Source organism: Somniosus microcephalus, unplaced genomic scaffold (assembly GCF_052327205.1).
Source record: "Somniosus microcephalus isolate GS21.2 unplaced genomic scaffold, FLI_Smic_1.0 unresolved_chr2, whole genome shotgun sequence".
Lineage (NCBI taxonomy): Eukaryota > Metazoa > Chordata > Chondrichthyes > Squaliformes > Somniosidae > Somniosus > Somniosus microcephalus.
In genome coordinates, this window is record NW_028225180.1 from 3,379,243 (window position 1) to 3,406,936 (window position 27,694).

Below are 27,694 nucleotides of genomic sequence, written 5' to 3' on the forward strand. Positions count from 1 at the left end.
ATCACAAGCTGGGCAGACCACATCCTCGTAATATTCAGTGTCACTCAACAGATCATGGTAATATTCGGGTTCGTCCTGAGTTAGGCCAGCGAGAGAGCCTTCTTCTTCCTCCTCACCCGTCTGGACGTTAGCTGACGGTGGTTCCTTCCCTAGACATCTTTCTTGAAAAGACTTCTTCATGAATTCATATTCATCCCGCTCTTCCTGGGTTATCTGCCATTCCTTCATGACGGACCTCATTTGTGAGTTCAATACCTTCCCTTCCATCGGGAATTGCGTTATCAGGCTATTTAATCCTTCTACTGAAGTAACGGTTTCCACATTCTTCTGTTCACCTTGACGTGATTCAACGTACTTTTGGAATCCTTGTAAAATTTGTGTTGCCACCTCAGCTATCTCCGTGACTTTTGAGAGCTCCGAACTCGTTCCCCCTGAAGATTGAAGCTCGTGTTCAGAGTGTTCCCCTTGCAGAGTCTTGTCCTTCAGCATATGAAGGAGTTGGCTGACCGTTAACTCTTCCCTGGGAACACGGTGGATCAGAGTCTTCTCCATTTCATCCACCTTGTCCTCCAATACTTCCACCTTCTGTTCCTCTTGAACTTTGGCTTTCAGCGCTCGGAAAAGTTGCGCCCTGATGCTCTCTAGTTCATGTTCAGGGACCATTCTTACAGTCTCTGAGTTTCTTACAGTTTCCTTTTCTTCCACTGAAAGGATTCCCAGTTGAATCTGTTCTTCAAGTTGTTGAACCTCGGTCATTGCCGCCTCATATTTGTCTTGTGTGTCCTTCAATGTTTTTATGAGTTCTTGGACATCCTGTCTTTCATGCTCTGCCATGTTTTTCACCTCTAATTTCTCATCTATGGATGGAACTTCTACCGATGAGTCTGTCTTGGCCTTGAGCTCATCAAGAATTTCCTGCAGCCTTTGGACTTCTTGCTCATGTTCAACCTTTAGTTGTTCATATGCTTCTACTGAAACTAGCTTTTCGGAGGTTGCCGAGTTAACCCCCTCCAGAATTGTAGCCTGGGCCTGTTCATACTGTTCTTTCAACATCTCACACTCTGCTTGTAAGGAGTCGTAGAGAAGAACTGGAATAAAATCCTGGCTTCCTGAAGATTCCTCTTCCTTTGGTTCGTTCTGTAAATATTCTAGTTCCTGAACAACATCAGGGGAATGTGATTGGTATTTGGCCACGATGGCTCTATGGTCGCTCTCTGCTTGAGCTAGCTGTCTCTGTTGTCTTTCCAGGTTCTCCCATTCGGTGTCCCAGAACTTTTCCATATTTTCCATCTCTTGTACGAGATGGTCACTCAACTGTGCTAATTGTTGTCGTACTTTGACATAAGTTTGCGTCCGAGCTCGGTGTTCTTCCGTCGTGGATGAATCCTTTGCTTGAACAGGCTCAGAATTCTCTGTCAACCTGGAGTTCTGCTCTGCAGCTTTATTATTCTTGGTACCATAAGTCCTTCTGCATGTCTTCGTTTTCTTCCCCATCGTCGGCAAGTCCCTTTTAGCCTTTTCTTCCATATTCGAATTGGTCTTATCATCATCCATTTCAGAATCTGAGCTAATAGCTTGCACCGAGTCCTCCCTCATTATGGCTTTTAGGTAATGCCATTCCATGTCTATTTTCTTAATCCACTCCCGTCCTAGAAGTGGTGGTCCTCCTTCAGGTAATACGTACAAGGTCATTCTTGGGTGTTCTTTACCCCTATCTCTCACCTTGACTCTTATTTTCCCCATGGGGTATACGTTATGCCCCGTGTATGTCTGTAATACGAACTTGGTATTTCTTAAAGGTATGTGAGAGAATAGCCGATGGTAGTCCCTTCGGTTGATGACTGATAGAGCTGATCCAGTGTCCAGCTCCATCCTTACTTGGACTCCAGCTATTTTTAGTATGACCCCGATGGTTTGTAGATCCGTTTCTTTACCCACATTGTGGATTCTCAGACTACCCAGCTCCTGGTTGTTTGGGTCTGAGTCTGAATTCTGTTCGTCTGAACTCTTCTCAGCCACCTTGTGTACCTTGTTGTACTTTTCTTGTGGTGGCTTCCTTTGATTGTTGGTCTTCTTCCCTGACCGGCATACCTTCGCGATGTGACCCAGTTTGCCACATTTCCTACACTCTTGGTTCTTAAACCAGCATTGATTCTGGTCATGCGTTGTCGTCCCACAACGGTAGCATTTTGTTGTGCTTGAAGTAATGTGGTCCACCCCGAGTGCCGCCGCCTTTAGTTGCATTTCCGCCGTTCCTTTCGCTGCGGCTTCGTGCGATGCAGCTATAAGGACAGCCCTGTCCAGTGTGAGGTCGTTCTCTTCCGGTAGTCGCTTCTGCGTCCCTTCTTTGGACAATCCGCATACGAACTTGTCCCGCAGTGCTTCTGTCAGATTCCCTCCGAACTGGCAGTATTTCGCTAGCCTACGCAGTTCGACCAAGTACTCCGCATTGCTTTCGTCTTTCCTCTGCTTTCTTGCGTAGAATTTTAATCGTTCAGCCAGCATCAACGGTGTGGGGTTCAAGTGGTCCTTCAGCACAGCCACAATCTCTTCGAAGGTCTGATCCGCTGGTTTATCTGGTGCTATTAGATGCTTCAAGAGCCCGTATGTTTTTGCCCCCATCGAGTTTAGCAATGTTATCGCCTTGTCGTCTTCCTCTATTTTGTTGGCTTCACAAAAGATCTCTATGCGTTCCACGTACGTGGCCCAGTCTTCTATTTCAGAATTAAAGTCGTTAATATTCCCTCGCTTAGGCATCTTTCTTCCCTTGGGAGCAGCACCAGTATTTCTTTAAGTATTCTTATTTATTTGTTTATTTCTAAGATGGCGGTTTCCCCGCAAAATCGGCGGTTTCCCGCTCTTTCCTTCTCTCCCCGCCCACTTCAATGGCAGTTTCCCGCTTCTGTCGTCTCCTCCGCCTAATGGCGGCTTCCCGCATTTCTTCCTGGTGGAAGGGGTACGCTTTCCCCACAGCGGACAGGTTCAGCCGCTGGGCTGGCTCTCGCACAGCTCCCCTTACTCGGCTCTGTCTTTTCTCCTGCCCGCACGGCTCTACCGGCGCTGGGTACACCCCGTTAACGGAGGACAGTTCAGCCGCTGGACTGGCTCTCGTGCAGTCTCTCTCTCCATACCCGGCTCTGTCGCTCTCTCTCCTGCACGTTCGGTTCTACCGGCCCTCGGTACCCCTTTGGTGGAGAACAGTTCAGCCGCTGGACTGGCTCTCGCACAGTCTCTCTCCCCTTGCTCGGCTCTGTCTCTCCCTCTCCCGCACGTTCGGTTCTACCGGCTCTGGGTACCCCGTTGGTGGAGAACAGCTCAGCCGCTGGACTGGCTCTCGCGCAGCCTCCTTTGGTCGGCTCTGTCTCTCTCTCCCACCCGCATGGTTCCTGTTCGCCTCCCAGCCCTCTCGCAGACCGGTGTTTCCCTCCCCGGCTGCGGCTGAGTTTCTCTCTTCCCGCGCCTACTCCCAGTCTCAGCGCTTCGTGGCTTCGGTCGCTGCCCGGCTTTTCCCGCCGATCGAGGTCCGACTGTCTCACGACGCCATTGGACCCGACTTCCTGACCGACTCCGTTCCCCCTCGACCGTGGTCGAGTGCACAGCCCGTATCCTCCGGATATTCTCTACACCTTCCCCTACTCACAGTCTCCGTGGCCGCCTTGTTCCCTGCTGATCGGCTCACTCCGCACCGTGGTAGAAGGGTAGTCAGTGCCTGTTGCTAATGGAAGCTTCTGTTGCTAAAGTCTTCCTCCTTCCTCCTGCTGCAGCCTCGTGTTTTCTTTCAGCAGCACGCCGAGGGCGGTTGCCTCTCTTCGACGCTCTTCATTGCTTTGGTAGTCTTGCCGCAGGGTACGATCGGACTCGTCGCCACTGTAAAGTCTGTGGGTTGTACAGTTAATAACGACACAGACTTCAGGAATAACAAACAAACAGGTCTTTACTATTCGATGGTCAAGGCGAATCTGCCCCAGCAATCCGGCCACAACACTTATATACTGGTGTGGTCACTATCGGTATTACAGTATACAGAAGCCAAACAAATAGTGCCACACCTAAAGTAGTTCTCTTAAAGGTGAACGGTTACATTCAATAGTTCCCTTAAAGGTAGACGGGTACATACACTACAGTTGGCATCTCACTTTTACGTATGCCTGGTGATGCACACAGCATCTTCTGCTACATTCCTTATTGAACGAGGATTGATCCCCTGGTTTGATGGTAATGGTGGAGTGAGAGATATGCCGGGCCATAAGTTTACAGATTTTGGTGGATTGCAATTCTGCTGCTGCCTCATGGATGGCCAGTTTAGAGATGCTAGAGCTGTTCTGAATCTATCCCATTTAGCACGGTGGTAGTGACACACAACACTATGGAGGGTGTCCTCAGTGGCAGACGGGATTTCTTCTCCACAATGACTGGGCGATGGTCACATCTACCAAGGCTGTCGTGGATAGGAGCAACTGCGACAGATAGATTGGTGAGGACGAGGTGAAGTATCTTTTGCTTCATGTTGGTTCTCTGACTTCCTGTCACAGGCCCAGACTGCTATGTCCTTCAGGATTTGGTCAGCTCAGTCAGTAGTGGAGCTACTGAGCCACTCCTGGTGATAGACATTGAACTCCCCCAAGCAGCATTCATTCTGTGCCCTTGCTACTCTCAGAGCTTCTTCCAAGTGGTGTTCAACATGGAGGAGTACTGATCCATCAGCTGAGGTAAGGCGGTATGTGGAAATCAGCAGGTTATTTCCTTGTCCATGCTTGAACTGAAGCTATGTGTTTTCATGTGGTCCGGAGTCAAAGTTGCTTTCGCTTCACTGGGAGTGATTGTTGGGGTAGTGCAGAGGGCGACTTACTCTGTATCTAACCCGAGCTGCACCTGCCCTGGGAGTGTCTGAAGTGACAGTTTACAGGGAACTTTACTCTGTGTCTAACCAGTGCTGTACCTGCCCAGGGACTGCTGGACGGGACAGTGTAGATGAAACATTACTCTGTATCTAACCAGTGCTTTATCTGCTTTGCGAGTGTTAGAATGGACAGTGTACAAGGAGCTTTCCTCTCCAGCAACTCATGCTGTATCTATACTGGGATTGTTTGATGGAACAGTGCAGTTGAAGCTTTACTCTGCATTTCACCAGCGCTGCACATGCACTGGTAGTGTTTGATGAAACAGTGCAGAGGGTGATTTACTCTGTATCTAACCCGTGCTGTACCATCCCTGGTAATGTTTGATGAGAAAGATTCGAGGGAGCTTTACTCTGTACCTAACCCGTTCTCTAACTGCACTGAGAGTGTTTGATGGGGTAGCGTAGAGGGAGCTTCATTCTGTATCTAACCCTTGTTGTACCTGCCCTGGGAGTGCTTGTTGGGACAGTGCAGACGGATCTTTGCTTTGTATCTAACCGGTGCTGTTCATGCCCTGGGAGTGTTTGATGGTACAATGTAGTGGAAGTTTTACACTTAATCTAACCATTGCGTTGCAAGTCCTAGGACAGTTAGATGGGACAGTGTGAAAGGAGATTTACTCTTTATCTAACCCATGCTGTGCCTGCCCTGGGAGTGTTACATGCGACAGCATAGAGGGAGCTTTACTCTGTATCGAACCAGTGCTGAATGTGCGCTGGGAGTGATTGACAGTAGAGTGAAGTGCAAGCTTTACTCTGTATCTAACCTGTGCTGTACCTGCCCTGGAACTGTTTGATGGGAAAGAGTTTATTTTCTACTCATTTACTTATGGGACGTGGGCATCGCTGGCAATGGCGGCATTTATTGCCCATCTCTAATTGCCCTTGAAAATGGTTGTCTGCCACCTTCTTGAAACCCTGCCGTCCGTGTTCTGAAGTTACTCCCAAAGTGCTGTTAGGTAGTGAGTTCCAGGATATTGACCCAGCGATGATGAATGACCGGAGATGTACCTCTAAGTAAGGATGGTGTGTGACTTGAAGGGGAACTTGGAGGTCGTGGTGTTCCCATGCGCCTGCTGTCCTTGTCTTTCTAGGTGGAAGAGGTCGTGGGTTTGGGAGGTGCTGCCGAAGAAGCCTTGGTGAGTTGTTGCATTGCATCTTTTAGATGGTACACACTGCAGCCCCGGTACGGCGGTGGTGGTGGAGTGATTGTTTAAGGTGGTGGATGGGGTGCCAAACAAGTGGGCTGCTTTGTCCTATATGGTATCGAGCTTCTTGAGTGTTGTTGGAGTTGCACACTGTAGGGGGTGGCGTGTGGCGCGTGCACCCAGTCAGCTTCGCCTCTGACCGTCCCGTGAGCATTTCGAATCGTTCCCACACCCGTGGGTTCTAGACACTGGACTTAAGTACAGGCGGCGATACACAAGTGGTTTGGTGTAAGAAAACCAAGATTTTATTAAAACAGAAATAAAACACATTCTTAAGAGAATTACTGGAATAAAATACAGGCATAAACAATTACACTAAAACAGGGAATGGGGAGCACACAGCACATAGAAACATAGAAAATGGAGCAGGAGTCGGCCATTCGGCCCCTCGAGCCTGTTCCCCATCCAATGCGATCATGGCTGATCATCCAAATTCAGTACCCAGTCCCTGCTTTCTCCCCATACCCCTTGATCCCTTTTGCCTTAAGAAATATATCCAACCCCTTCTTGAATATATTTAATGAACTGGCCTCCACCGCCTTCTGTGGTAGAGAGTTCCACAGGTTTACCACTCTCTGGGTGAAGAAATTCCTCCTCATTTCTGTCCTAAATGGCCTACCATTTACCCTTAGTCTGTGTCCCCTGGTTCTGGACTCCGCGTCCATCGGGAACATCGTTCCTGCACCAAGTTTGTTCGATCCTGTCAGAATTTTATAAGTTTCAATGAGATCAGCTCTCATTCTTCTAAACTCCAGCGAGTATAAGCCCAATCGACCCTATCTTTCCTCATACTTCATTCGTGCCATCACAGGTGTCCGCCTGGTGAATCTTCGCTGAACTCCTTCCATGGCAAGAACATACTTCCTCAGATAAGGCGAAAAAACTGCACACAATATTCAAGATGTGGTCTCGCCAAGGCCCTGTACAACTGCAGCAAGACATCCTTGTTCCTGTACTCAAACCCTCTCGCTACGAAGACCAACATACCATTTGCCTTCTAAACCTCCTGCTGCACCTGCATGCTTACCTTCAGCGACTGCTGCACAAGGACACCCAGGTCTCGTTGCACTTCCCCTTCTTCCAATCTTTTGCCATTCGGATAATAATCTGCCTTCCTGTTTTGTACACCAAAGTGGATAACCTCACATTTATCCACGTTATATTGCATCTGCCATGTTTCTGCCCAATCACCCAACATGTCCAAATCATCCTCGATTTTCTTGACATCCTCCTCACAGCAGACAGGCCCACCCAGCTTTGTGTCATCTGCAAATTTGGAGATATTACATCTAGTTCCCTTTTCTAGATCATTAATATATATAGTGAATAGCTGGGGTCTAAGGACCGATCCCTGCGGTGCCCCACTAATCACTGCCTGCCACTCGGAAAAAGAGCCGTTTATTCCAACTCTTTGCTTTCTGTCTGCCAACCAGTTCTCTATCCAAGTCAATACCTTGCCCCCAATCCTATGTGCCTTAACTTTACGAGGGAAATGAGTCTTTTGCTGCACTTCTCTCTTCTTGTCGGTTTTTACCTTCTTCTTCGTCTCCTCTTGTCGTGTTTCGTGAACCATGTGTCCCGTTTGACATTGAACTCGGGTCTCGTTCCCCACCCGTGGTTGGTATGGATGTCCTTGGTTGTTACAAAATGCGAGGAGTGAGAAGAGAACCCGCCATGAGGCCAGGGCATGAGTACGAGTGGCTGCAGCCCAAGGTCAAACAAGAGGTCAGAGTCAAGAGAGCGATTGCTACTGATGGGCCTACAATTATACCCGTTCTTCCACTCCTTATCTGCGCACCAAATCAGGTCAGTCCATTGTTTAACTTTTGGCGAGCTGTTTTCAATGATTGCAACCATTTGTATTAACGACTTTAGGAGTGGTTGTCCCCGGATCTAATGGCCCCGATGTCCTGGTTGCTTTTTCAATGATGAGATTTGATTGTGCCCATCCTACCTTGATGGCTACTGTGAGCTGTTATCGATTAAACATGCAGGAAGCTAATGGCCACCATTATGGGCCCATCTAGTTTGATTCGATTCGATTCAAATAAATGCGTATTCTGTGTTCACTTTGTCTGGCTGGGCTGCAACGATTCTCTGATCACAAATTCCTGCATTTTAATGTTTCGTCTGCAGGTCTGCTTGCTGGCAAAGCCTTGCTTAAAAAAATCCTGTCAATATCGGTCACGAGGTATACACAAGCCAGTTTGGGTAGCCCTGTGTTAATAACATGTCCAAAAACAGGGTCGCTTGATCCGTAACTTGGGGAGTGCAGACATTTTGAGAACCCTGTAAATTACAACTCATCCAGTCAAGTGGAAAATATTCCATCGTAATCCTTATTTGTGCCTTGTAGATGGTGGGGAGGCTTTGGGGAGTCAGGAGGTGAGACACTCGCCGAAGAATGAAAAGCCTCTGACCTGCTCATGTTGCTATAGTATTTATGTGGCTGGTCAATTAGATTACTTGCCAATGGTGCCCCCAGGATGTTGATGGTGAGGGCCTCAGCGATGGTAATGCCATTGAATGTCAAGGGGCGGTAACGCAACTCTCATTGTTGGAGATAGTCAATGACAGGAACTTCTTTGGCCCGAATGTTACCTGCAACTTATCATCGCAAGCCTGAACATCGTCCAGGCTGTGTTGCATGTGGGCATGGAATACTTCATTATCTGAGCAGTTGTGAATGGCACTGAACACAGTGCAGGCATCAGTGTATATCCCCATTTCAGACCTTGTGATGGAGGGAAGATCATTGATGAAGCAACTGAAGATGGTTGGGCCTAGGACACTGCCTTGAGGAGCTCCTGCAGCGATGTCCTGGGGCTGTGATAATTGACTTTCAATCACCATAACCATAGTCCTTTGTGCTATGTATGGATCCAGGCAGTGGTGAAGAACTTTCCCCCCGATTCCCAGTTACTTCAGTTTTACCAGTGCACCTTCATGGCACACTCGATCAAATCCGGCCTTGATGGGTAGAGGAAGAATCACTCTATATCTTATTCGTCCTGTATCTGACCAGGGAATGTCTGATAGGTCTGTGCAGAGGAAGATTTACTCTGTCCCTAACCGGTGCTGACTCTGCCCAGGGAGTGTTTGCTGGGACAGTGTAGAGGGAGCTGTACTCTGTATCTTACCAGTGTTATATGTGACCTGGAAGTGATGGATGGGAGAGTGCAAAGTGAGATTTAAGCTCTATGTAACAAATGTTTTAACAGCCCTGGGAGTGTTCGATGGGACAGTGCAGATTGAGCTTCACTCTGTATCTAACCCGTGCTGTACCGACTCTGGGAGTGTGTGATGTGATAGTGCGGAGGTTGCTTTACTCTGTCACTAACCCGTGCTGTACCTGCCCTGCGAGTGTTTGTTGGGACAGTGTAGAGGGAGCTTCAATATTTATCTAACACGTGCTGTACCTGCCCTGGTAGTGTTTGCTGGGACAGTGTACTGTTCATAGACTACAGCTCAGCATTCAACACTATCGTCCCCAAAAAGCTGGCCACCAAACTCCAAACTCTTGGCCTGAGCACTTCCCTCTGCAACTGGCCCCTGGACTTCCTAACAAACAGAACCCAGTCTGTCAAACTAGGTAACCACACCTCCCCCCCCCGATCCTGAACACGGGGGCCACACAAGGATGTGTGCTGAGCCCCCTCCTCTACGCTCTCTTCACCCACGATTGTGTGGCTGTTCATGGTTCCAACACCATCATCATGTTTGCGGATGATACCACGGTAGTAGGCCAGATCACCAGCAACGATGAGTCAGCCTACAGGGAGGAGGTCCAGCATCTCGTGAAGTGGTGCGTCGATAACAATCTGGCCCTTAACATCAAGAAAACCAAAGAAATCATTGTGGACTTCAGGAAGTCTAAAGGCGGAAGTCACACCCCCATCCACATCAATGGGGCTGTGGTGGAAAGAGTGGACAGCTTTAAGTTCCTCGGAGTCCAAATCACGGAAGACCTCTCCTGGTCCTTCAATACCTCCTCTTTGGTGAAGAAGGCCCAGCAGCGCCTATATTTCCTAATGATGCTGAAGGGATGTAACCTGTAACCCCTGATCCTCTCTAACTTTAACCGCTGCACAATAGAGAGCATCCTGACGAACTGTATCACAGTTTGGTATGGCAGATGTAGCTACTATGACCGGAAAGCCCTGCAGCGTGTAGTCAAAACTGCCCAACACATTACCGGCACCCGGCTACCGACCATAGAGCACTTATACCAGAAACGCTGTTTACGGAGGTCACGGACCATCATCAAAGACCCTACCCACCCCAGCCACAGTCTGTTCACCCTCCTGCCATCTGGGGAACGCTACAGATGCATTCGCACCCGTACGACCGGATTTAGGAGCAGCTTCTTTCCCAGGGCTGTCATCCTACTGAACTCCACAAATAAACTCTAAAGCCTGCACATCTGCCAATGCACTTTATTATGGTTATGTTTATGTTAATGTATTACAAGCCAAAAGTATGTTGAATGTTTAAATGTCTTAATCTAAATGTACACTCTCTGGAGCCGCAAGCCTACATTTCGTTGTACTGCACTTGTGCACTAACAATGACAATAAATGTTGATTTGATTTGATTTGATTGATTTGAGGGAGCTTTACATTGTTTCTAACACGTGCTGGAGCAGCCCTGGGAATGTTTGATGGGTGAATGTAGAGGAAGCTTGAATCTGTATCTTACCAGTGCATTACTTATATTTGGTTTGCTTGATGGGAAAGTGCAGAGGGAGATTTATTCTGTATCGAACTCGTGCTGTTCCTGCCCTGGGATTGCGTGATGGGACAGTGCAGAGGGAGATTTATTCTGTACCGAACCCGTGCTGTAACCTGCCCTGGGAGTGATGATCGGAAAATGTGGAGGGAGCATACACTTTATCCACCCATTGCTTTACATGCACTGGGCGTGCTTGATGGGACAGAATAGAGGGAGATTTACTTTGTATCTAAGCTGTGCTGTAAATACCGTGGGAGTGTGTGATGGGACAGTGCAGATGAAGATATATCTGTGTTTCACCAGAGCAGCACGTGCCCTGGGAGTGTTTAATGGTTCAATGTAGAGGGAGCTTTACTCCGTATGTAACCTGTGCTGTATCTGCCCTGGGTGTGTGTGATGGGACTTTGTCGAGGGAGCTTTACTTTGTATCTAAACTGTGCTGTACCTGCCCTGGTAGTTTTAGATGGGGCAACATAGGGGGAGCTTCACTTTTTATCTCACACTTTCTGTACCTGTCCTGGAATGTTTGATGGGAAAATGTAGAGTGAGATTTATTCTGTATCTAACTCATGCTGTACCTATCACCGGTGTGGTTGCTGGGACAGTGCAGAGGAAGCTTTATTCTGTATCTAACCCGTTCTGTGTCAGCCCTGGGAGTCTTTGATAGTACAGTGTAGAGGGAGGTTTACTCTTAATGGCACCAGTGGTTTAACTGCTTTGGGAGGTTTAATGGGACAGTGCAGAGAGAGCTTTACTCTGTATCTAAACAATGCTCTACCTACCCTGGGAGTGTTTGATGGGACAGTGTAGAGTGCGGTTCATTCGCTATCTGACTCATGATGTACCTTTCTTGGCATTGTTTGGTGGGACAGTCCAGAGGAGAATATACTCTGTGTGTCACCAGTGCAGCATGTGCCCTGGACGTGTTTGATGGTACGGTGTAGATGGAGCTTTACTCTGTGTCTCTGTTATATCACTTACCACTCACATTACCACTCTCTGATACACCCCACACCAATCACTTTAACACTCTTAAATATCCCACACACCCTTCACAATTTGGTATATCCCACACCACACATTGTAACACTCTGATAAACACCACACCCCTCACTGTAACACTCTGATATACCCCACAACCCTCAATGTAACAATTTGCTTTACCTCACAACATTCACGTTAACTCTTTGATACATACCACACTCTGGAGTGTTACACCCACACCAGTCACTATAATACTAATTTATCTCGCACCACTCACTGTTGCCACTTCCACTTTAATCCTATGGGCTTCAATTTTGATATGCTTTACTTTATCAAGCAGCTTTTCAAGGTACAGGGAAATTGTGAAAATGTGAGTAATATCAATCATAAAATCATAGAATTGGTGACAATTTGTTTAGCGGAACATGAATGCTCACTCTGACCACAGACCTCGCCTGGTTTCAATCAGTGAATTTCAAAATCAGTGATTTTATTCCCATTTTAATATTTATATGTATTTGTTCTCAGGATATGGGTGGTGCTGGCAAGGCCAGTATTACTTGCCAATTCCCAGTTACCCATGAAAAAATGGTGAGCTTTCAACTTGAACCGCTGCAGTCCGTGTGGTGAAGGTGCTCCCACGATACCATTACGGAAGGAATTTCAGGCTTTTGACCCAATGATGGTGAAGGAACGGCGATATATTTGAAGTGTTCAGTGGGATAGTGGTTGTTTTGCTAGACTAGTAAACCAGATGCCGGGATGAATGATTCTGAGTTCAAATCCCACCAGCTGGGGAATTTAAAATAATTTAATTAAACAAATCTGGAATAAAAAGTTATTGTAAGTAACGATGACCATGAAATTACCGGATTGTTGTTTAAAACACATCTGGTTCACTAATGTCCTTCAGGGAAGGAAATCTGCCATTGTTACCCATTCTGGACGAAATCTGACTCCAATCCCACAGCAATGTGGTTAGCTAATAACGACCCTCTGAAATGGCCTAGCCATCCATTCTGTTGTCTGAGGTGGCTCATAACCACCTTCTGCAGGGCAATTAGTGTTGGACAATAAATGCTGGAATAGCCTGCGACGTCCATATTCCAAGAATGAATAAAAGAATGATTTCATAATGATTTATAAAAGGGTTATAATGATGTACCAGAGCCGCCATCTTTGTGCGGGCCACCAGAGCCGCCATCATTGTAAGGGACGCTAGAGCTACCATCATTGTTAGGGGCACCGGAGTTGCCATCTTTGTGCGGGACGTTGGTTCGGCCATCTTTGTGCGGGGCAACGGCGCCACCATCATTGCTCGGGACCCCGGGGGGGGGGCCTTCTTTGTGTGGGGCGCTGGGTTCGCCATCTTTGTGCTGATGCCGTGGCCGCCATTTTTGTGCTGGGCACCGGGGCCGCCACATTTGTGCAGTGCAGCGGGGCCGCCATCTTTGTGCATTGAACCGGGACCGCCATCTTTGTGCGGGGCGCCTGGGTCCCATCTTTAAAATGTGAATTTTCCCGCAGGCGTGTGGCCCGGCCCGGGGAAGAGCTGCTCGCCACAATATCAGGCCCAAGGAGCTCTCAGGCTGCAAAGTCTCTGCTTCACATCATCCTTTAATGTGTTTTACAATCAGAGTGAAGGGATATTTCCCCAAATTCTTCAACTGCTCTCTGAACTTAGTTTGGGTGACGGCATAAATCCCAGTGTTTGTGCAGCAACTCAGCATCTGCAGCATCAATCCCAATTCCTGCATATAAAGTGGTGGAGCTACAGACCTAAACCCCACAAACCACATCCAGTTCCATAGAGCAAACACCATAAACGCTGCCCATAACAGGATGAAATTGCCGGAGAAAACAAGCAGTAAAATGATGGATTTCCTGCGGCTCTCCATCTCTGGGTCTCTGGGACTCTCCCCACTGCTGGGACCCCGGAGTCTCCTGCGGGCTCTCCTGGCCTCTAGTATGTGTCTGACAGTGAGAGCATTGAGCAGCAGAATCAGATCGAATGGGACAAACGGGGTGAATATATAATGAAGAAGCTCGATTTTTCGCCAGACCGGTGACAACACATCCATTGTTTCAAAACAAAACCAGGGGAGGTTCAGAAGCCGATACCGACCTGTGAACTTAAAATACCAGAAAATGTTCTTTAACCCACTCAGTGCATTCACTGTTCCCAGCACCACAGCCGCCATTTTCTCAGTGCAATATTTTGCTTTCAGCTTCTGGCAACAAATGGCCACAAATCGATCAAAGGTGAAAGTGACGGTGAACCAGACAGAACAGTCTGTGACTGCATAAAGCAGGATGGCGTGGATATTACACACGGGGAGTGACGGCAAGAAAAGAAACTGTTCCATATAAACAATTGGAATCTGCTTCAACATCAGGTCGAGTATAACGACCAGTAGATCCGCCGCTGCCATGGCCACCAGGTAGCGAGTGACACATTTGGAGAGACCGCACTTTCCCTGAAACAGGATCACAATCGTCACTAAGTTCACTGTGAGGAAGAGAAAAAAAGGGCGATTATACATCAGGTTCGGAGCAAGAGCAGCAGTTTGAAGGAATTCGGGGAGAAATCTGCAACTCAATGGTGACATTCACTGATGTAATTTAATTCTAATACCCGTGGAGTTGAATACAGGGTTTATTGTTCGAGTATTTGGTTATACACTGTGGAATTAATAAATGTAATGGTGATTAAAATAACATGAAAATTACAGATGTTTGTTCAATGAGAGATTAAATGGTAGATCTACCTTTGGCCCAGCAGACAAAAGCACCGCCCGAGGTACCAGGGACATAAAGGACCAGAACCTCTCAGGAAGCCTTTGTGTCCCGGGATCAGTCAGCATTTGGAGCGGTGCCATTCCCTCTGTGCCCCTGTGTTAGGGAGGGGAAACTCCCGATTGGATTCCTGGTCCTGGTTAGAATAGCCATTATAGTTAGAACTGAAAATGAATGCACGGCAAAATAGAGAAACTGAAATATTAGCGTGCAATAATTACAGGCAATTGTATTTAAAATGAACAGCAGTAATATGCAAATGTAAGATAATAAATACAAGTGCACTGCAGTTAAAAAAATAACTGGGATGTAAGCAGTTTTTTGGAAATACTCAAATTGTAGCTCATTGAAAGGAAGATTTTCCAAATAACTTTGCAAAGATTGGATTCTAATACAAAAGAGTTATCATTGACCAGATAATATCCCATTAAATCTAATTTTTATCTTCATAATCACGCGACTTATCTCACAGGCAATGACACGCGGAATGCTTTTGTAAAGTATCTGAACACAATTGGAAGAGATTTATCCTTGTACTTTTCATCTGTTGTTTCCAACTTGTGCAGAGTACATTAGTCGAGAAAATATGAAAGGATTTTCTTATCCTCAGTCCTTCAGTCACAATCAGCTGGGATTATTTATCCTGCAGTACAGCAGGAGGCAATAGAGAATCACTCTGGGTCTCACTGAGAGAGCCACTGAAACATAGAAACAATAGAAGATCGGACAGGATTAGGCCATTCGGCCCTTCGAGCCCGCTCCGCCATTCAATGAGATCATGGCTGATCATTCAAATTCAGTACCCTGTCCCTGCCTCCTCCCCATATCCCTTGATCCCTTCAGCCTCAAGAAATATATCCAACACTTTCTTGAATATATTTAATAAACTGGCCTCCACCGCCCTCTGTGGCAGAGAATTCCACAGGTTCACCACTCTCTGGGTGAAGCAATTCCACCTCATTTCAGTCCTAAATGGCTTACCCCTTATCCTTAGACTATGACCCTTGGTTCTGGACTCCCCGGCCATCAGAAACAGCCTTTCTGCATCTAGTCTGTCCAGACCTGACAGAATTTTATAGCTTTCGATGAGAGACCCTCTCATTCTTCTAAACTCTAGTGAATATGAGCCTAATCTACCCAATCTCTCCTCCTCCGTCATTCCTGCCATTCCAAGTTTCAGTCTGGTGAATCTTCGCTGCACTCCCTCCATGGCAAGAACGTCCTTCCTCAGGTAAGGCGACGAAAACTGCACACAACACCCAAGGAGTGGTCTCAACAAGGCCCTGTACAACTGCCGCAAGACTTCCTTGTTCCTGTACTCGAATCCTCTCTCTACGAAGGCCAACATACCATTTGCCTTCTTGACCACCTGCTGCACCTGCATTCTTACCTTCAGTGACTGGTGATTAAAGGACAACCAGGTCTCGTTGCACTTCCCGTTTTCCCAATCTATTGCCATTCAGATAATAACCTGTCTTCCTGTTTCTGCCACCGAAGTGGATAACCTTGCATTTATCCACATTATACTGCATTTGCTATGCATCTGCCCAATCACCCAACCTGTCCAAATCGTACTGGAGTTTATCTGCATCTTCCTCACAGCACACAGCATTGTGTCGTCTGCAAACTTGGAGATATTACATCTAGTTCCCTCGTCTAGATCATTAATATATATTGTGAATAGCTGGGGTCCTAGCACCGATCCCTGTGGTAACACACAAGTCACTGCCAGCCACTCAGATAAAGACCCATTTATTCCAATTCTTTGCTACCTGTCTGCCAACTAGTTCTCCATCCAAGACAATACCTTACCCCCAATCCCATGTGCTTTAACTTTACACGCTAATCTCTTATGCGGGACCTTATCGAAAGCCTTCTGAACGTCCAATCACACCACATCCCCTGGTTCTCTCTTATGTATTCTACTAGTTTCAGCCTCAAAAAACTCCAGTAGATTAGACAAGCATGATCTACCTTTTGTAAATCCATGTTGAATTTGTCCAATCCTGTCACTGTTTTCCAAGTGCGCTGCTATTACATCTTTTATAATGGACTCCAGCATTTTCCCCACTATAGATGTCAGGCTTAATGGTCTATAATTCCCCGTTTTCTCTCTACCACACTTCTTAAATAGTGGGATTACATTAGCTATCCTCCAATCCATGCGAACTGTTCCAGAGTCTATAGAATTTTGGAAGATGACCAGCAATGCATCTACTATTTCTAGGTCCACTTCCTTAATACCCTACGATGTACATTATCTGGCCCTGGAGATTTATCGGCCTTCAATCCCGTCAATTCCCAAGCAACGTTTCCCTACAAGTCCCACCTCCCCCAGAACCGGTTCCAATGTCCCAGGAATTTGAATCCCTCCCTCATGCACCATTCCTCTAGCCACATATTCAGCTGAAATATCCTTCCATTTCAACTCTGACTAGCACGTGGCACTGGTAGCAATCCTGAGATTAATACTTTGAGGTCCTAATTTTTAATTTACCTCCTAACTCCCTATATTCAGCTTTTAGGTCCTCATCCTGTTTTTTTACCTATATCGTTGGTAGCTGTATGCACCACGAAGACTGGCTGTTCACCCTCCCCCTCCAGAATGCCCTGCAGCTGCTCCGAGACATCCTTGACCCTTGCACCAGGGAGGCAACATAACATCCTGGTGTCTCGTTTGTGGCTGCAGAAACGCCTATCTATTCCCCTTATAATCGAACCCCATATCACTACAGCTCTCCTGCTCTTTTGCCTCCCGTCCTGCACAGCAGGACCACCCATGCTGCCAGGAAGTTGGCTGCTGCTGCCTTCACCCGATAAGCCATCTCCCTCAACAATATCCAAAGTGGCATAACTGTTTGAAAGGGAGCTGGCCACAGGGGAACCCTGCACTACCTGCCTGTGTCGACGATTCTGCCTGTTGCTCACCCATTCCCTTCCTGCCTGTGCAGCCTTTACCTGCAGTGAGACCACCTCCCTAACAATTCTATCCACGATGTCCTCAGCATTGGGTATGCTCCAGTATGTATCCATTCGCAGCTCCAGCGCCACAATGTGGTCTGTCAGTAGCTGCAGTTGGATACACTTCCCACACACATGGTCGTCAGGAACACAGGAAGTGTCCCTGATTTCCCACATAGCGCAGGAGGAGCATGCCATGGGGCCGAGCGGTCCTGCCAGGACTTAACTTTCAATTAGTTTAAATTAATTCAATACCACTAATTACACTGCAATTAAAGATAATCTCAAGGACCCTTGCTTGCTCGCACTCCCTGATACGCAACAGGGACATTAGAAACTATAACCATAAAAATTAAGACCTTCTGAATTTTTAAAATTATTAATCTTAACTGTCAAACTATAAAGTAGTATAAATACTCACCTGGACATACTCACACAATCAGCTGCTTCCTTTTGTCCGCATCACTTTTTGAATCATGACGTGGCTCTGGAACTACTGCTGCTCTGAGATTGGTAAGCCTCTAACAGAGCCCGCGAAATTGAGTTTAAGTACTCACTGTACCGACGCTCTCTCCGCTCCTGACACTGGCCTCTGTAAAAAAAGCCCGCGAAAGTGAGTTTAAGTACTCACTCTACCAACGCTCCCTCCGCTCCTGACACTGGCCTCTGTAATAAAGCTCGCGAAAGTGAGATTAAGTACTCACTGTACTGATGCTCTCTCGGTTCCTGACATTGGCCTCTGTAATAAAGCCCGCGAAAGTGAGTTTAAATACTCACTGTCCCGCCGCTCTTTGCTCCTCCCTGAAAATATCTCCTTTTCAAGTATATATCGAATTACCTTTTGAATCTTACTACTTAGAAAGAGCGCCTTTCACCAACTTGGGATGTCCCAAAAGCACATCACAGCCAAAGAAGTACTTTTGAAGTGAAGTCAGTGTTGTACTTTAGGAAACACGGCATCCAGTTTGTGCACAGCAAGTTCCCACAAACAGCATTGCAATAACGACCAGTTCATCTCTTTTGCTGCTAGTCAGAGTTATAGTAACGATTTGGAGGAAGGAACCGAGTGCAACATATCCAAGTTTGCTGATGATAAAAAAGATGGGAGGGAAAGCAATGAGTGAGGAGGACATAAAAAACCTGCAAAAGGACATAGACAGGCTAAGTGAGTGGGCAGAGATTTGGCAGATGCAATATAATGTTGGAAAGTGTGAAATTATGCACTTTGGCAGAAAAAATCAAAGCAAGTTATTATCTAAATGGAGAGAAACTGCAAAGTGCTACAATACAAAGGGACCTGGGGGTCCTGGTGCATGAAACACAAAAAGTTAGTATGCAGGTGCAGCAGGTGATCAGGAAGGCCAATGGAATCTTGGCTTTTATTGCAGGGGGATGGAGTAAAAAAACAGGGAAGTCTTGCTTCAGTTATACAGGGTATTGGTGAGGCCACACCTTGAATACTGCGTGCAGTTTTGGTTTCCATATTTAAGAAAAGATATACTTGCTCTCGAGGCAGTTCAGAGAAGGTTCACTCGGTTGATTCCGGAGATGAGGGGGTTGACGTATGAGGAAAGGTTGAGTAGATTGGGACTCTACTCATTGGAGTTCAGAAGAATGAGAGGCGATCTTATCGAAACATATAAGATTGTGAGGGGGCTTGATCGGGTGGATGCGGTGAGGATGTTTCCACTGATGGGTGAGACTAGAACAAGGGGGCATAATCTAAGAATAAGGGGCTGCGCTTTCAAAACTGATATGAGGAGACACTTCTTCACTCAGAGGGTAGTAAATCTATGGAATTTGCTACCCCAGAGAGCTGTGGAAGCTGCAACATTAAATAAATTTAAAATGGAGATAGACAGTTTCCTAGCAGATAAGGGAATTAGGGGTTACGGGGAGAGGGCAGGGAAGTGGACGTGAGTCTAGATTCGGATCAGCCATGATCCTATTGAATGGCGGAGCAGGCCCGAAGGGCTGTATGGCCTACAGCTGCTCCTACTTCTTATGTTCTTATGTTCTTATTTCAGATGAATTCGTGGCTAGAGGAATGGTGCCAGGGGGAGGGATTCAAGTTCATGGGATTTTGGAACCGGTTCTGGGGGAGGTGGGACGAATGCAAACCGAACGGTTTGCACCTGTGCAGGGCTGGAACCGATGCCCTAGAGGATGTGTTTGCCAGTGCTCTGGGGGAGGGTTTAAACTAAGATGGCAGGGGGTTGGGAATCAGAGCAGGGGGACAGAGGAAAAGGAAAAACGGATAAAAGCAAAAGAAAAGAAGGAGAAAAACAGAAGTGGCACTCAGAGAAATCAACGGTTTAAATCAAACATGGCCACAGTACGTAATAATTCTAATAGATCTAAGAGCGTTAAAAAAAAAGCCTGAAGGCTTTGTCTCTTAATGCGAGGATCATTCGTAATAAGTTGGATGAATTGGATGCACAAATAGAGGTAAACAAATATGATTTGTTTGGGATTACGGAAACGTGGCTAAAGGATGGCCAAGGCTGGGAACTCAACATCCAGGGGTATTCGATATTCAGGAAAGATAGGCAAAAAGGAAAGGGAGATGGGGTAGCATTACTCATTAAAGAAGGGATTAACACAATTGTAAGTAAGGATATTTGCTCTGATGATGTGGAATCTGTATGGGTAGAATTGAGAAATACCACGGGGCAGAAAACGTTAGTGGGAGTGGTATACCGACCTCCAAACAGTAAGGCGGAGGTTGGGATGGCATTAAAAGGGAACTTAAAGAAGCGTGCAATAAGGGCACAGCAGTCATCATGGGTGACTTTAATCTACATATAGATTAGGCTAACCAAACTAGTAACAATACTGTGGAGGAGGAATTCCTGGAGTCTTTACGTGATGGTTTCCTGGACCAATAAGTTGAGGAAGCAACCAGAGATCAGGCCATCTTAGACTGGGTATTATGTAACGAGAAAGGATTAACTAGCAATCTTGTTGTACGAGGCCCCTTGGGTCCGAGAAAGCATAATATGATCGAATTCTTCATTAAGATGGAGAATGAAGTAGTTGACTCAGAAACTAAGGTCCAAAATTTAAATAAAGGAATCTACGAAGTTCTGAGGCGCGAGTTGGGTAGGATTGATTGGGGAATGTCACTCAAAGGGTTGACGGTGGATAGGCAATTGCAAACATTCAAAGACCGCAAGGATGAACAGCAGAATTTGTTCATCCCAGAGTGGCATAAAAATAAAACAAAAAAGGTGACTCAACAGTGGCTAACAAGGGAAATTAGGGATAGCATAAGATCCAAGGAGAGGACATATAAATTGGCCAGCTAAAGCAAAAATAATGAGGATTGGCAGCAATTTAGGATTCAACAAAGGAGGACAAAGGGATTAATTAAGAAGGGGAGAGTAGAATATGAGAATAAATTGCAGGGAACATAAAAACTGACTGTAAAAGCTTTTATAGATATGTGAAGAGAGAAATATTGGTGAAGTCATGCGTAGGTCCATTGCAGTCAGAAACAGGGGAAATTATATTGGGGAACAAAGAAATGGCAGACCAATTAAATACATATTTTGGTTCTGTCTTCACAGAGGAGGACACAAATAACCTCCCAGAGATGCCGGGGAACATAGGGTCTGATGAAAGGGATAAACTGAAAGAAATCAGTATTTGTAGGGAAATGGTGTTCGGGAAATTGATGAATTGATGGGATTGAAGGCCGATAAACCCCCAGGGCCTGATAATCTACATCCTAGGGTACTTAAGGAAGTGGCCCTAGAAATAGTCGATGCATTGCTGAACATCTTCCAACATTTGATGGAATCTGGAACAGTACCCATGGATTGGAGGGTAGCTAATGTTACCCCACTATTCAAAAAAGGTGGTAGAGAGAAAACGGGGAATTACAGACCAGTAAGCCTGACATCGGTAGTGGGGAAAATGTAGGAGTGCATTATATAAGACGTAATAGCAGAGCACTTGAAAAACGAGTGACAGGATCGGACAAAGTCAACACGGATCGTTTCAGCCTGTTCTTGCCCTATGGAACTTATCTCTTCCTATCTTGACTCTATCTTTTCTACCCTTGTCCAGTCTCTTCCCACCTACATCCGCGACTCTTCGGACGCCCTCCGCCACTTTAACAGTTTCCAGTTTCCTGGCCCCAACCGCTTCCTTTTCACCATGGACGTACAATCCCTCTACACCTCCATCCCCCACCCGGATGGCCTGAGGGCACTCCGCTTCTTCCTCGAACAGAGGCCCGACCAGACCCCATCCACCACGACCCTCCTCCGCCTGGCTGAACTTGTTCTCACATTGAACAACTTCTCCTTTAACTCCACTCATTTCCTCCAAATCAAAGGTGTTGCCATGGGTACCCGCATGGGTCCTAGCTATGCCTGCCTTTTCGTGGGCTATGTGGAACAATCTTTGTTCCAGTCCTACTCGGGTCCCCTCCCTCACCTCTTTTTCCGATACATTGATGACTGTATCAGTGCCGTTTCCTGCTCTCGCCCCGAACTTGACAATTTCATTCACTTTGCCTCCAATTTCCACCCTTCCCTCACCTTCACATGGTCCATCTCTGACTCTTCCCTTCCCTTCCTCGACTTCTCCATCTCCATCTCTGGGGATAGGTTATCGACCAATATTTACTACAAGCCCACTGACTCCCACAGCTACCTGGACTACACTTCCTCCCACCCCGCTTCCTGTAAGGACTCTATTCCATTCTCCCAGTTTCTCCGCATCCGCCGTATCTGCTCCGACGATGCCACCTTCCACACGAGTGCTTCAGACATGTCTTCCTTTTTCCGCAACCGAGGATTCCCCTCTACCGTGGTTGACACTGCCCTCGACCGTGTCAGTTCTATCTCCCGCACCTCTGCCCTCACCCCTGCCCCTCCCTCCCGGAACCACGATAGGGTTCCCCTTGTCCTCACCTTTCACCCCACCAGCCTCCACATTCAACGGATCATCCTCCGGCATTTCCACTACCTCCAAAGTGATCCCACCACCAAACGTATCTTCCCCTCCCCTCCCCTTTCAGCATTCTGCAGGGACCGCTCTCTCCGAGACACCCTAGTCCACTCCTCTATCACCCCAAACAGCCCTTCCCCTTCGCCTGGCACCTTCCCGTGCAAGCGGAGGAGATGTAACACCTGCCCCTATACCTCCCCCCTCCCCACTGTCCAGGGCCCCAAACACCCCTTCCAGGTGAAACAGCGATTTACTTGTACTTCTCGCAATCTAGTATACTGTATTCGCTGCTCACGATGCGGTCTCCTCTACATTGGGGAGACCAAACGCAGATTGGGTGATCGCTTTGCGGAACACCTCCGTTCAGTCCGTAAGGGTGACCCCGAGCTTCCGGTCGCCTGTCATTTCAATTCACCGCTCCATTCCCACTCGGACCTCACCGTCCTTGGCCTCTTGTACTGTTCCACGGAAGCTCAACGTAAACTCGAGGAACAGCACCTCATCTTCCGATTAGGCAGTCTGCAGCCTTCCGGTCTCAATATCGAGTTCAACAATTTCAGATCATAACCTCGGCCCCTATTTCATTTTCACTTATATTTTTCCACTCCTTTCCTTTCCCCCCCCCCTTTCCTTTTGTTTCTCTCTCACACCTGGCAGCTATCTTTTGCCCTGCCAGTACACTTTACACCTAATCACAGCCTATTACCATCTCGTCCAGCTTCTAATCTCTTTTACTTCTTTTGGATCTTTAATTCTTTTGTCCGATCGCAGCCCTGCCTTCGATCTAGTTCCTTTTCTCTCCAGTTTTGAAGAAGGGTCAAACCCGAAACGTCAACTCAAATTTCTCTCCACGGATGTTGCCTGACTTGCTGAGTTTTTCCAGCATTTTCTGTTGTTATTTCGGATTTCCAACATCTGCAGTATTTTGCTATCATTTCACAAGATGTTAATCGTGCATGACTAATCTACTGGAATTTTTTGAGGATGTAACTGGTCAAAAAATCAGGGAGAACCAGTGGATGTGGTGTATCTGGACTTTCAGAATGCCTTCGATAAGGTTCCGCATAAGAGATTAGCGTATAAGGTTAAGGCACATGGGATTGGGGGCAAGGTATTTACTTGGCTAGAGAACTGGTTGGCAGACAGAAAGCAAGGAGCTGGAATAAATGGGTCTATTTCCGAGTGGCAGGCAGTGACTAGTGGGGTACCGCAGCAATCGGTCCTTGGACCCCAGCTATTCACAATATATATTAATGATCTAGACAAGAGAACTGGATGTAATATCTCCAAATTTGCAGGGGGCACAAAGGTGGGTGGGCATGTGTGCTGTGAGGCGGATGTCGAGAAACTCCAGGATATTATGACATGTTGGGTGATTGGGCACAAACATGGCAAATGCAATATAACATGGATAAATGTGAGGTTGTCCAATTTGGTGGCAAAAACAGGAAGGCAGATTATTATCTAAATGGCAAAAGATTTGGAGAAAGGGAAGTGCAACAAGACCTGGGTGTCCTTGTGCACCAGTCGCTGAAGGTAAGCATGCAGGTGCAGCAGGCTGTTAAGAAGGCAAATGGTACGTTGGTCTTCGTAGCAAGAGGATTTGAGTACAGGAACAAGGATGTGTTGCTGCAGTTGTACAGGGCCTTGGTGACATCACATCTTGAGTATTGTGTGCAGTTTTTGTTGCCTTATCTGAGGAAGGATGCTCTTGCGATGGAAGGAGTTCAGCGAAGATTCACCAGGCTGATACCTGGGATGGCAGGAATGACGTATGAGGAGAGATTGGGTCGATTGTGCTCGTACTCGCTGGAGATTAGATGAATGAGAGGTGACCTCATTGAAACTTACAAAATTCTGTCAGGACTGGACAGACTAGATGCAGGAAGGAAGCTCCCGATGGTCGGGGAGTCCAGAACCAGGGGATACAGTCTAAGGATAAAGGGTAGTCCATTTTGGGCAGTAATGAGGAGGAATTTCTTCACCCAGAGATTGGGGATCCTGTGGAACTGTCTAAAACAGAAGGCGGTGGAGGCCAGTTCATTAAATATATTCAAGAATGAGTTGGATATTTTTCTTAAGGCTAAAGGGATCAACGGGTATGGGGAAAGAGCAGGGACTGGGTAATGAATTTGGATGTTCAGCCATGATCGCATTGATCCCTAGACTTCTCTCCTCCATGGCAAAGAATGCCTGCTTCTCCAGTTTCCCCACATAATTGAAATCCCACATCCCTGGTGTCATAAAAGATAAATTATCTCCGCACAAGCGCCAGACGATGACCGCCTCCAAAAAGACATAGTCTAAACTTGACAGTCATTGGCACTGCAATCACCGAATCCTCCACCATCGAAATCCTAGGGGTCGCCATTGATCAGAAAATCAACTGGACCAGCCACATAAATGCCTCGTCTGCTACAGCAGGTCAGAGGCTGGGTATTCTGCGGTGAGTAACTCATCTCCTGATTCCCCAAAGCATCTCCAACATCTAGAAGTCAATAATGTTACGGACTACTATCTGTAGACACCGAGTACATCAGCATGGTGGTTATGTTACTGGACTAGTAATCTAGAGGCCTGGACCAATAAACTTTGAGACGTGAGTTCAATCCAACCTCGACAGCTGGGGAATTTAAATTCAGTTAACTAAATATATTTAGAGTTAAAAATCTAGTATCAGTAAAGCACAGGATTGTCCGGAAAACACAACTGGTTCGATAACGTCCTTTAAGGATGGAAACCTGCCTCCCTTACTTGGGCTGCCCATATCCAGTTGATCTTAACTGCTGTCTGACATGGCCGAGCAGGACATTCAGCTTTACCATAGCCAGACACTGGGCGGTATCTTCACCACAAGGACTGCAGCGGTTCGAGGCAGTGGTTCACACCAGCTTCTCAAGGACAATTAGGGATTGGCTGACATTGCCAGCGATACCCACAAACCATGAATTATACATATAAAGAAACATAGAAGATAGGAGCAGGAGTAGGCCATTCGGCCCTTCGAGCCTGCTCCGCCATTCAATGAGATCATGGCTGATCATCCAAATTCAGTACCCTGTCCCTGCATTCTCCCCATATCCCTTGATCCCTTTAGACTTAAGAAATATATCCAACTCTTTTTTGAATATATTTAATGAACTGGCCTCCACCGCCCTCTGTGGCAGTGAATTCCACAGGTTCACCACTCACTGGGTGAAGAAATTCCTCCTCATTTCAGTCCTAAATGGCTTACCCCTTATCCTTAGACTATGACCCCTGGTTCTGGACTCCCCGGCCATCATAAACATCCTTCCTGCATCTAATCTGTCCAGGCCTGACAGAATTTTATACGTTTCGATGAGATCCCCTCTCAATCTTCTAAACTCCAGTGAATATAATCCCAATCGACACAATCTCTCCTCATACGTCATTCCTGCCATCCCAGGTATCAGCCTGGTGAATCTTCGCTGCACTCCTTCCATGGCAAGAACGTCCTTCCTCAGGTAAGGCGACCAAAACTGCACACAATACTCAAGGTGCGGTCTCACCAAGGCCCTGTACAACTGTAGCGAGATATCCTTGATCCTGTACTCGAACCCTCTTGCTACGAAGGCCAACATACCATTTGCCTTCTTAACCGCCTGCTGCACCTGCATGCTTACCTTCAGCGACTGGTGCACAAGAACACCCAGGTCTCTTTGCACTTCCCCTTCTCCCAATCTATTGCCATTCAAATAATTAACTTCCTTCCTGTTTCTGCCACCAAAGTGGATAACCTCACATTTATCCACATTAAAGTGCATTTGCCATGTTTCTGCCCAATCACCCAATCTGTCCAAATCGTACTGGAGTTTCACGACATCCTCCTCACACCTTACCCTCCAACCCAGCTTTGTTTCGTCTGCAAATGTGGAGATATTACATCCAATTACCACGTCCAGATCATTAATATATATTGTGAACAGCTGGGGTCCTAGGACCAATCCTTGCGGTACCCCACTCGTCACTGCCTGCCACTCAGAAAATGACGCATTTATTCCAACTCTTTGCTTTCTGTCCGCCAACCAGTTCTGTATCCAAGTCAATACCTTGCCCCCATCCCATGTGCCTTAATTTTGCACGCTACTCTCTTAAGTGGGACCTTATCGAAAGCCTTCTGAAAGTCCAAATACACCACATCCACTGGTTCTCCCTGATCTATTTTACCAGTTACATCCTGAAAAAATTCCAGTAGATTAGTCAAGCATGATTTATCTTTTGTAAATCCATGTTGACTTTGTCCGATCCTGTCACTGCTTACCAAGTGCACTGCTATTACATCCTTTGTAATAGATTCTAGCATTTTCCCCACTGCCGATGTCAGTCTTACCGGTCTATAATTTGCCGCGTTTTCTCTGCCAACTTTTTTGAATAGTGGGGTAACATTAGCTACCCTCCAATCCATGGGTACTGTTCCAGAGTCTATCGAGTTCTGGAAGATGACCAGCAATGCATCTATTATTTCTAGGGCCACTTCCTTAAATACCCTGGGATGTAGATTATCAGGCCCTGGGGATTTATCGGTCTTCAGTCCCATCAATTTTCCTAACACCATTTCCCTACAAATACTGATTTCTTTCAGTTCCACACTTTCATCAGGCCCTATGTTCCCCGGCAGCTCTGGGAAGTTATTTGTGTCCTCCTTTGTGAAGACAGAACCAAAGTATGAATTTAGTTGGTCTGTCATTTCTTTGTTTCCCATTATAAATTCCCCTGATTCTGACTTAAGGGACCTACGCTTGACTTCACCAATCTTTTTCTCTTCACATATCTATAAAAGCTTTTACAGTCAGTTTTTATGTTCCCAGCTAGCTTACTCTCATATTCTATTTTCCCTTTCTTAATTAATCTCTTTGTCCTCCTTTGTTGAATCCTAAACTGCTCCCAATCCTCAGGATTATTGCTTTTTCTGGCCAATTTATATGTCGTCTCCTTGAATCTTATGCTATCCCTAATTTCCCTTGTTAGCCACGGTTGAGTCACCTTTTTTGTTTTATTTTTATGCCAAACTGGGATGAACAAATCCTGTAACTCATCCATTCGGTCTTTGAATGTTTGCCATTGCCTATCCACCGTCAACCCTTTGAGTGCCATTCCCCAGTCAATCCTACCCAACTCGCTCCTCAGGCCATTGTAG

At 46.6% G+C, this 27,694-nt stretch overlaps 1 pseudogene; it reads right to left on the minus strand.

The window, feature by feature from the left end:
- The window catches only part of LOC147092043 (uncharacterized), a 60,926-nt pseudogene that overhangs the window by 18,223 nt on the left and 15,009 nt on the right, over window positions 1-27,694 (minus strand).